The sequence below is a fragment of the Manis pentadactyla genome, unplaced genomic scaffold (assembly GCF_030020395.1).
Source record: "Manis pentadactyla isolate mManPen7 unplaced genomic scaffold, mManPen7.hap1 scaffold_734, whole genome shotgun sequence".
Taxonomy (NCBI): domain Eukaryota; kingdom Metazoa; phylum Chordata; class Mammalia; order Pholidota; family Manidae; genus Manis; species Manis pentadactyla.
In genome coordinates, this window is record NW_026645125.1 from 3,214 (window position 1) to 13,975 (window position 10,762).

General features: G+C 44.5%; 1 long non-coding RNA gene across 1 annotated transcript; it reads right to left on the bottom strand.

Annotated features, from left to right (window-relative positions):
• Positions 1-658: 658 nt before the first annotated feature.
• On the bottom strand, positions 659-3,563 carry LOC118924984 (uncharacterized). Its single transcript, XR_008995675.1, has 3 exons — positions 3,090-3,563; positions 1,390-1,505; positions 659-746 (listed from the first exon to the last, which is right to left on the bottom strand). It is a non-coding gene; the product is annotated as an uncharacterized LOC118924984 (long non-coding RNA).
• Between the last annotated feature and the right edge of the window lie 7,199 nt (positions 3,564-10,762).

Here is a 10,762-nt window from a genome sequence, read left to right on the forward strand (position 1 = left end):
TAAAAATAATAATAATAGAGAAATGTGGTATCCACATATAAATCAAGTTTAAAAATCAAATGAATATTCATATTTGAACTGACTGTGTATAGTTCATAATGCATGAACAAAACCGAAAGCTTCTGTTATGACTGCCCTTGCACTGTTCACCATGTAACTTATTCACTATGTAAGAATTTGTGCTCCATGTAAGAACTTGTTCATTATGCATCAGAAGATTGGAGACTGACGAAAATTAGGCTTGGGGTGGATTAATGATTGTGCATTGAGTATTGACCCCCCTATACAGAAATTTATTGTGGTTAACAACTATTTGATCAATAAATATGAGAGATGCCCTCACAAAATATATATATATATATATATATATATATATATATATATATATAAACATACTTCCAATTGTAAAATAAATAAGTAACCGGGATGTAATGTATAGCATAAGGAATATAGTCAAAATATTGTAACAACTTGGTATGGTGATACCTGGTACCTAGAATTATCATGTATATAAATGTTGAATCACTGTGTTGTACACCTGAAACTAATGTAATGCAATACTGTTGTCAACTACCCTTCAATAAAAAACAAACAAACAAACAAACAAACAAAAAAAAACATGAGGGAAAAAACATGAAAGAAATCAACCTGTCCGAAAAGAAAAGCGAGGATATGTAATAAGTCCAGCAAGCAGGCCTCTACAGCAGCCCACTTTAGACATGATGCTGGCTTGGACAAGAGTGGTGCTGGTAATGAAAATGAAGGAGAGTTAAACGATTTCAGAGACACTCAGGAAGACTTACTAATCTAGATGTGAATGCTGAGAAGCAGCAGGTATCGAGGATGATCTGCCCTACTATGCATTTGCTTGTGTGTTCTATTTCTGCCTGGTCTTCTGACCTGGTTCACAAAGATGATCTTTGCAGTGGGTCACAATTACGGGTAGAATCTTACCAGACTTGGGAGAAGGTTGGTAGGGAAGGGAGAGGTGCGACTGCAGGAAGACGGACAGACTGTGAAGGCCTGCCAGCTGTACGGGAGGCTTACAGGAAACAGGGAGCCACTAGAGGTTTTCCACAGAGCAGGGGAGTCTAGGCCTTGAAAAAAGGTAACCCCAGCACTGCGTGAAGATTAAAGCAGGAAGGACAGTGATCAGAGAGCAGTTGACCTATAAAGGAGGCCACTCATTCACTGTAGGACACCAGGAAAAACCTTTAAACCATGCCCAGGACTGTGGCCATGAAACTCCAACTAGGCTGGGTAACACTGCAAGAATAACCACTAAATAAACTTTAGTGATTATATAACTAAATTACTTTGTTGCCTCCACAACAAATTACAAATATGGAACCCAGGCAGTGGATGAGGGCTGATGTGTTCTGCACTCACCTACATCCACCAGCCTAAAGAGGCCTAGGGAGCAGAGGGCAGTTTGGGGCTCCTCTGACCCGGGAGAGTTCTCATCTTCTCAGCAGGCTGCTGAGAGCACTGAAGTTTGGACTCGCCTGTGTGAGAAGCAAAGGCTCAGGGAGACGCCTCCACCTGCGGTTTCCTTGACACCTCATGTTTTTCTTTGCACTGCTTACTGCTGGTTAGATAACAAAGCAGAGCACATTCATAATGTTAGCCAAGCCTCAGCTGTCATTCTTGATGATCCTCAGAGGAAGCTGGGTCAATTTCCTTATGAAATGGAGGATGTCCTAATAGCTGATTTTTACATTTCAGGTAACTGAAAACATCTGAATTTAATTAAACTGTTTTGTATGTTCTGATTTCTTCTCTTTCCATTTGGACCCTAACTTAAGGACTTTCCAGATATTTTTGAAAATTTTCTTTCAATCTGTACTTATATCATAACGACAACAAAATTGAGTATGTGCACATTACCAACTGTACTTGCGTTCCCTTTGCATCTAATGTACTGTTGATACACCTAATATAATTGAAATCCCAGCAAGACCAAGCTTAGCCAAGAGGATGGCATTCACATCTGTAATCACCCCAGTGCCCACCTGCTTTCTGCCTGCATTTCTCACTATTCTGCCTGTCATGCCGCACTACAGCTACACTTGCCTTATGTTATTTTACAAAAACACTACTCATGTTCACATCCCATGCCTTTGACCATGCTCTGGTCTCTGTCTGAAATAAACAAATAAAAAATGAAGTAACATACTCTGGAGTACCCACTATGATCTAAATACTTAGAGAGCAATTCATATTAATGTTCTCATCTAATCATCACAGCAACCATACAAAGTTGGTGATATTTTTCCTATTTTACACATGAGAAAGTGAGGCAAAACTAGTTTAAAAACCCTCACTGATGTCAAATTCCAGTGCCTAAGTAAGCAGTGCCTTGGAACCCATTTCATCTGGCAAAACCCTAACCTGACCCTCAGCATCTCCTTTCCTCTTCCAATCTCCCCAAATATAAATGACCACGTGCTCTCAACGAATCTTTAAAGTTAGCATAGCCTTTTGATGACCATTATATGCTTCACTATACTCACAGCTGCTTAAGGACAGCAATCATGACGTAACGCATTTCGCCCTTCTGCCTAACAGATCCTAGGTGCTCAATTAACTGCATGTCAAACTTAAATGACTGGTCTAACGGCAAAATGCTACTTCTCCTTTCAAGATCCCTTTAGCTTTTCCCAACACTGCAAGTGAAAAGGAATGAACGTCAATGATCTTTCCCAAAGGGCAAGCACCCTCCTTCCCATGTTTTTCTCCTGTATTGTGTTGCTAATTCATCGGTCTCTCCCAATGTAGGTTGCTCAAAGGCAAGATCAATATCAACAATAACATCTTCAGGGCTCAGAGAGGAAACTCAAACAGAAAAAAAGTTTCGAAATTTTTTAATAAGTGGAATATTCTCCCAAAACTAACTTTCTAATATAAAATGAACAAGGGAAAAACTTCTTCCCGTTAAACAAGCTGAACAGCTTTCAGTGTACGATTGTACGGAATCATAAAGTGCATTCTCTCTGCGGCTTCTAAAACTCTCGCCCTGATACGAGTTGACAGAAAACAATGACAGGAAGAACAAAGTCTGGAAGCAAATATCACACCGGTTGACTGACCTTGGCCGTCTAGAGGTGAGGGCGTAAAGCGCATTTCTGTCCACGGCGCGGAGTGAGGCCGCACCGGCAGGCAGGCGGGCTGCCCAGTAGCACCCCTTTAGGCACAGAAAGCGCTACACGGGCGCGACGCGACTAGGGGAGGGGAGCAGCCTCCACCTGGCAGCCGGGCGGACACTGACGGCAGCCCGACACTCGACCTCGCGACCCCTTCCTAGGACCGGCGGCCGCCAGCGCCGCGTCCCTCACTTCGGGTCTCCTCCAGGTGCTGCACCCGCAGCTCGTCTGCGGTCTTCACCTCAGGGCTGTAGCTCCCCCGCGGAGCCGCCAACCCCCGGCCGCAGGCGCACAGCGCCGGGCCCACATCGCGCGCGGACTCGTCCAGGAGCCCGGCAGCCTCCACCCGGGGCCGAGCCGCGCACAGAAAAGCGGCTACCAAGGAACGGCGGCACTCGCCGCCACGTTCTCTGTTTACGGGCTGAGCCTGCGGCTATTGCCCCGCCCTCGTCTCGTGCGCGCCACCGCGCGCTCGCCCAGCTCCACCCCCCGGGCCTCTCGGTCGCTCTAGGTCCCGCCCCCGGAGCCCCCCGGAGCCACCCCAACACAGCACACAGGGCACCGGCCCCCGCTCCCCTCCCCCTCTCCCTCCTCCAGGCCCTGTGGCTTGAGCTGCAGGTTCCCAGGCCCCGGCGGCCCTTACCTGGCAAGGTATCTATTGGCTGTCCAGCAAAGGCAGGAGAAAGCAGTCCTCCAAGGCTGTGGAATGGCTTCGGTTCTGCAAGAATCCCCAGAGGGAGGCGCCTCCCCTTACCGGATGTTGTGTCCTCGGGTCCAGCGTTACCTACAAAGCTGAACGAGAATGTGAGGTATCAGGTTGGACTGACAGTAGCACCTGTGCGTGGGAACCCGCTTTCCTCTCGTACAGAGGCGCCACGGGTGATCCGCTAAAGTACCTGCGAACGTATGCGGTGCTTACTGCACGGAGTTCAGCAAGAGGGCAGCAGCCAATAAAGGGTCCTCAGCCCTCCAGCTCCAGCAGGTGGGATGGCCCTTCCCAGCCAAGTATCCCAGAAAGGCGCCAGCGTCCTGCCAAAGGGGCTCCTGGGCCAAACCGTATGCTGAGGTGTGCTCCTCCCTCATCCAGAAACGAGGAGTATCAGCTTAAGGTGCTCATCAGAGCCTGTTGTGTGGAATTTTCTTTTAAATTCCTACCTAGCTTTTATCAAATTTCAACCAAGAAAAGTGTGTCTCACATTATTGTTGGGAAATATACTGCTATGAACACACTCCCACTGCTACATAAATTTCTGCTATTGTACACTGACTACATTTTTCAGTCCTAAATCCATTGTGTAGGGTTGATAAGTGTGTAAAGCACTTGGCCCCAGGAAATGGGAAGAGACTTGATAATATTAACTACTGTATAAACTTCCTTCTTAGTCTGTTCCAGACATTAAGATTTGTTATTTAATTGTCAGAAAAATTGAAAGGTGGTATTATTACCCCCACTTTGCAGAAGAGGACAGTGAGATTAAGTTATTTACCAAACTGCAGCAGTTAAGTGCTAAGCAGGAATTTACACCCTGATATATCTGACTGCAATCCCCGTGTTCTTAATCGCTGTTTTGTACAGACTTTGAATAAATCTAAGGTCCAATAAATTTAATTCCCTTTGGTTCCATTCTACTTTGCAGTAAAAGATGTGAGCCAGGAACAAAGAGTGTAAGCCAGGAACAGTGAGTATCAATTTGGGTAAAGAAATAAAGGCTGTTGTTAGGGGTACTCTAATACTACCATTGTTTACAAGATTTGGAACTCTAGCCTCTGGCCAGCTCTCTGGCTAGAAGGAAAGCCTCCATCTAATGTGGCCCAATGGCTACACCAGCGTTTGTTGTACGCGGGGCAAAAGACAATGTGGGCTGTAGCCCATCAGTGGGATTTGCCACTGACCTTTGAAGAAGTTAGCAGTGCCCGGAAGGAGTGCCTTGTGTGCTCTGAGAGGGACTTACACCAAGTCCCACAACAACATGGGGCAATAGTAAGGGGGCCAATATCCCTTGTCAGGTGGCAAATAGACTATATTGGGCCTCTGCCCATATCAGAAGGATATCAGTATGCCATATGTTGTGTGGACATGACTACTAGACTATTGGTTGCTTTTCCTGCACATTGTGCATATCAGCAAACCACCAAGAGAGGTCTAGAGCTTCTCTTTGCAGCCAATGGCCAGACGGAGTTGATTGAAATTGATCAGGGCACCCATTTTGCTGGACATGCATTACAAGAATGGTTGCAGCAATTAGTAATAAAGTGGAAATTTCATGTACCATATAATCTTGCCGGGGCAGGCGATCGAGAGGTACAATGGTTTGTTGAAATCTGGCCTGAAGTCAGACAGCAATAGCCTTCGGGGTTGGTCAGTTCGCCTATGGACAGTGCCGCAGCGTTTGAATGAGAAGCCACGTAGAGGAACTTTGAGCCCTGTGGATATGCTCACACACCTTGCTGCCTCTCCTATACAATTGTACGTCCAAACCAAAGAAGTTATTGAAACCAAGATATTGCCAGCGGAGCAACATCCTGTTGCCAGCCCCAACTTCATTAAGTCCTCTAGACACTGTTGAATGGACCTGGCCCTGGACATTTCCACACATGGAGCAGTGATGGCTGGCCCTTCTGGCACCTTGGGGGAAAGGCCTGGAAGCTGGCCTCCTGTGTATTCCTGGAATAACAGCTGAATGGCCCCAAAGGTCACGGTAGTGTACCCAAACATCCAGGAGGTAAGAGCATCTTGCGGGGAAGTTTTATCTTTATGGCCAGCGCATGTACCTCCACTAGCCCTATATATCGACCCATCTGTAACTCCCACAGAGAGGGGAGTGAACGTGTCATATACTAGACCAGGACGAGATCCCATTCCTGCCACTGTTTTATCACAAGACCACTCTCTTGCATGTATCCTACCTGATGGACAGGATTTGCCTATGCTGGTGTCATTAAAACATGTATCTTATCACCCTTAATGTTATTTTCTCCTATAGTCCTCTTGGCCTGAATGGTTTCCCCTGTGCAGCTGCTGCATGATGATTGCTCTGAACCCTCGGCTACTGCCTGCCTATGGAATGGACCAGCTATGGACTGAATCTGCATAAGACTTTGAACCTAGCTGAATCCTCCAGCTTGAGGACTGTCAGGATTTTATTGCTGTTGCTATTGTTGTGTCATTAGTCTGGTCACAGTGCTCCAGTTTTCTTGCCCAGGGACTATTGCAGAAAAAGGGGAACAAGTAGATTATAAGGTGAGATTTCTGGAGGGGTGCCCTGTGGGTAAAATTGCAGTATTTCCAGAATATCTCTCCTGGTTTTGGTTGGTGCATTTGCATATCCTCAGGGGTGGAGAGAAGTTCATCTACATGTCAATGCGTAATTACTTGGGCAACTAAGGGCATGTCTGAACCTGAGAATTAAGGGGAGGGACATGCTTGGTTGCTTCTTCTGGAGCAGGAGAGAGAGACAGCACTGGACTGCAATTTGTAAACAATAAATGGATTTTAACTTTATTTCTCCCTTTGACTGATTTCAGTTTTCAGAGTTATTTTGCCCTGGGATTTCCTCTCCCCAGAATTACACCTAGTTACAGAAATCATTTTCTGTCAGCACCACCCACACAACTATCACAAAATAGTTTAGAAAGTGCTCTGAAGAATGAAGAGGTTCTCTGCCACCAGTACCGCACACTGGGAAATTGGCTCTTCTGCATCACTTCCTGTCCTAGGAGATGTACGTACAGCTTCATTCACAGAGAGTCCGTAAAGGATGGGAGACTTACCCGCGTGTTCCCGCCCAGCAGAAATGAGCTCCCAGTGTTTGGACAGTCTCCATATCCAGAGAGAATTCACCTCCCCGGGCGGTGGTCCTTCCCAGGATCGGACTGAGGGGAGCGGAGGGTGCTGGACAGCGCTTCCAGCACCCGCGCCGCCCAGGCATGGAGCCCATGGGAGCCGTGCCACCTTGCCGTCTGAGACGGGCCTACCCCAGCTCCTTCAGAAACTCTAATGGTCTCCCATATACATTTGGAATTTAGTGCAGTTGTTTTATATGAAACATTTTTTTAAAGTCACTATTTTCTTTGAACAGCTGGGTGGATGCAACATGGCTACGATACTCATCTTTTGCAAGCAGTAAAAATGTCTATTATGTGAGAAAGAAGTAAACCACAGTCTTTAAAAATTAGGGTATCTCCACTCTGTAGGTAGGTGAATGGAGGAACATTGACTAATGCCTGTACTATCGCGTAGAAAATATGGACACCATAGAAAATCTTTTTCAATTATACCACCAGACCCTGTATGTTTCTGTAACTCTTCATTGAGCAACAACTCGGATCAGAAAAAAATGGACCATCTTTGATGAGATTCAGAAACAAAAATGCTTTGGGAATATGTGATTCTCAGTGTCTAGAGGGGCAAACCCATACCCAGAGGCGATCTCTAGGGATAGAGCCCCCTGAGTGTTTCTGCACAAGTCAGTGTCCACCAGGATTCCTTCCTTTTATCAGAAGATGTGAATCACTGTAAGAAACAAACAAAATGGAACCAAGCCAGAGGAGGCAGGGATGGAAGGGATAAGACCTGTAAGTCTGGGGACAGGAAATCCTGTGGCAAAATACCTCTAAAAACAGTCAAAGGGAGGAATAAAGTTTAAAACCCATTTATTGCTTACAAACTGCAGTCCAGCGCATCTCTCTCCCCTACTCCAGAAGAAGCAAGCAAGCAAGCAAGCCCTTCCCCTTAACCTCTCAGGGTAAATACTCTCAGTTGCCCTGGTTATTTCCCATTGACCTGGAGATGAACTTCTCTCCACCCCTGAGGATATGCAAAATATCAAAGCCAAGCGAGATATTCTGGAAATGTTACAATTTTACCCACAGACCCATCCCAGAGCTATGGTTTGTTCCCGGGGTTCAGCTGTGACTGACACCTGTGCTTGATCATTTCCATTATATGAGTGAAAGCAGGTTTGATTTGTGTCTTTTCCATTTACAGACAAAAGAATCCCAGCTCTTTTCATCAGATGTGTTTCTGAAAACTCAGACCTTTATCTGGTGACCTGCTATTTTAATTTTTCAGTAATATAAATTTCACTTTCAAGAAAAGGAGACAGACTTGAAAAGCTTTCTTACTCCCAAAAATTATTCTACGATTTAAAGTAATGAACAAACTAAATAGATTAAGTACATTGGGTTGATATACCCTCTGTATATACCATCTAGCTTAGTATTAGACTAGCCAACAGTCTCAGTTTATCTAGTTCCTTAACATATACAGTTAGATCTCTTATTTGCAATCTTTCTTTTTTCTTAATGTAGGTGTTTATGAACTTCCCTCATAGAACTGCTTTTGCTGCATTTCACAAATTTTCGTATGTTGTGTTTCCATTTAAATTTTCTCCAAGGTATTTTTTAATTTTCTTTTAATTTTTTTGTCCCACTAGTTGTTTATAATTGTTTAATTTCCAAATATTTGTAAATTTTCAGGTATTTTTGTAATTGATTTGTAATTTCATACCAATCTTGTCACAGAGACCGTTGTTTGGTTCTTTTAAAGAACTCCAAGCCTTTCAGATTCCTCAATATTTACTTCATGATATTAGTAAAAATATAATACACTGGAATCGTGAGGTTATTGTCAGAATCATTAGATTATCACCCATTCAATTTAGTAAGTAAGAAAATATTTACTAAAGGGCTTTCATAAGCCAGAAATTGGACTAGTTGGTGAGAATCCAGAAATGAACACAGAGCTCTTAGCCTAGTGTAGTTTTAATTTGAGAGATGATTATACTGAGGTGATCTCTGTAATAGTGCTCCATCTCCCTCCCTCCTGTATCCTGGCTGAGTGCTGTATCCTGGTGGCTGTGCTCTTTTATAGTGAAGCTACACTGGATCCCTGTGATAGCATCATTCCTTGATTATGCATAAGAACAAGTATATGGTGAGAAATTCCTTTGTCGTGCTCCCTGTGAACTGTCCTTGGCAATGGAAGGATGGAAGATTGTTCCCTCACACTAGAGAAATACATGAGCATTTTTCTTAAGGTGATTTACTCTTGTACCTTACCCATAAAAGCAACATGTAGTCATCAGGGAACACTAATTTAGCTCTGTGGAAATATAAATGGAGTGTTAATAGAATGGGAAATTAAAATATAGTTTGATTTTATATTGCCTATATTTTCATTTTGTTCCTAAATTATTTGAACAGAAAAAGACATCAGAGATTATACTTCATTCAGAAGAACCCGTGAGTCAAATAGTCACACACTCTTGGAAACATCCCTGACAGTGTCCCAGGCAGCAAGGTCAAGACCTGGAGAAGAACAGGAAATGATGGAGGACAAAGATTGGAACAGACAGCACTTCTGTTCATGGAAAATGTTAATGGGACAGTGCTTGAGGGTGAATATTTGAAAGCATTGGATTTCCATAATCATCAAAAATAATAATCAGGTCATGAAGTAAAATGAGAAATGACAAGAATGAATGAATAGGGTAAAGAAATACTGTTTTAACTGGCATCCATTGCAGAAGATTACCAAAGACCCTTGGAGAAGCTGGGGTCTGCTGGCCTTGAATTCCCCTGAGCCAGAGCTGCAGCCCTCCCTCCAGCCCTCAACTCCAGGACTCCAGGGGCAGGGTCCCTGGCCCTTGTGGCAGGCTGCCTCCCTGGCTTGAAGGCCCATGGGAGAGAGACTTGACCCTGACCTGCAGCATAGCCCCTAGCCATTCAGAAGCTACTTCAGGCTTCCTCCCTGTAGGGTGAACTAGAAAAAATAGAAAAAATCCCTCTCCCAGGGGAGTCAGGGAACACATGACTGTCTTGGCCTCAGGTGCCTGCTGAGGACCGTGTGACCAGGGCACGGTCTACCCTGGAGCTGGGCCTGCACTCACTCTCCCTGCGGGCTCTCCGCTGAACAGTAAAGTGATCCTAGAAGCCAGGGAGGAGAACGGTGTGGCCAGAAACAGAGAATATACACGTGAGCCAGTCCTTAGCACTGAGCTGCCCTCCCAGACAGCCAGGAGAAAGCCTGTGCCAGGACCGTGAAGCTCAAAAAAGGCGTTTCCGAAAAGTTTCACAGTTTCTACATAAAGCAAAACAAGGTCTTGTGATTCAAACAGGATTAAGGAGTATTATGACACATATGTCCATCTTATATATCATGAAGCCTCCGACGATGCCTAGCTAGCAAAGGTGAATAAGATGTTATTTATTCGGCTTAACCCAAAGTTTGTCAAAGCTCTTTGACCTCAGAATCTTTTGGGAAGACAGTGTTCTTTATTGCGCAATTTGATGTCACTCTACATAGATCACGGTCCAGCATCACCAAGTCACTGTCACCTGTTAGCTAGAAGATCATAAAATGAAGATTCACATCTGTGTAAAGAGAATGAAAGTAGACAAATGTTTACTTTTTAGATTCTACACATTTTTAAGGTTATGTAACTTTTAAATAAATAAGCCTACCTACCTTCACAATAATTCCATATATAAGCTATTTGCCATATTTATTGTCATGAGAACAACACAGTACATATTTGCTACACGGGGAGCTTAGATGTTAGAGTTTCCTTTCAAGGTCCCTCCTGGCTGCCCTGAGCCTGACACCAAAGGCCACAGCC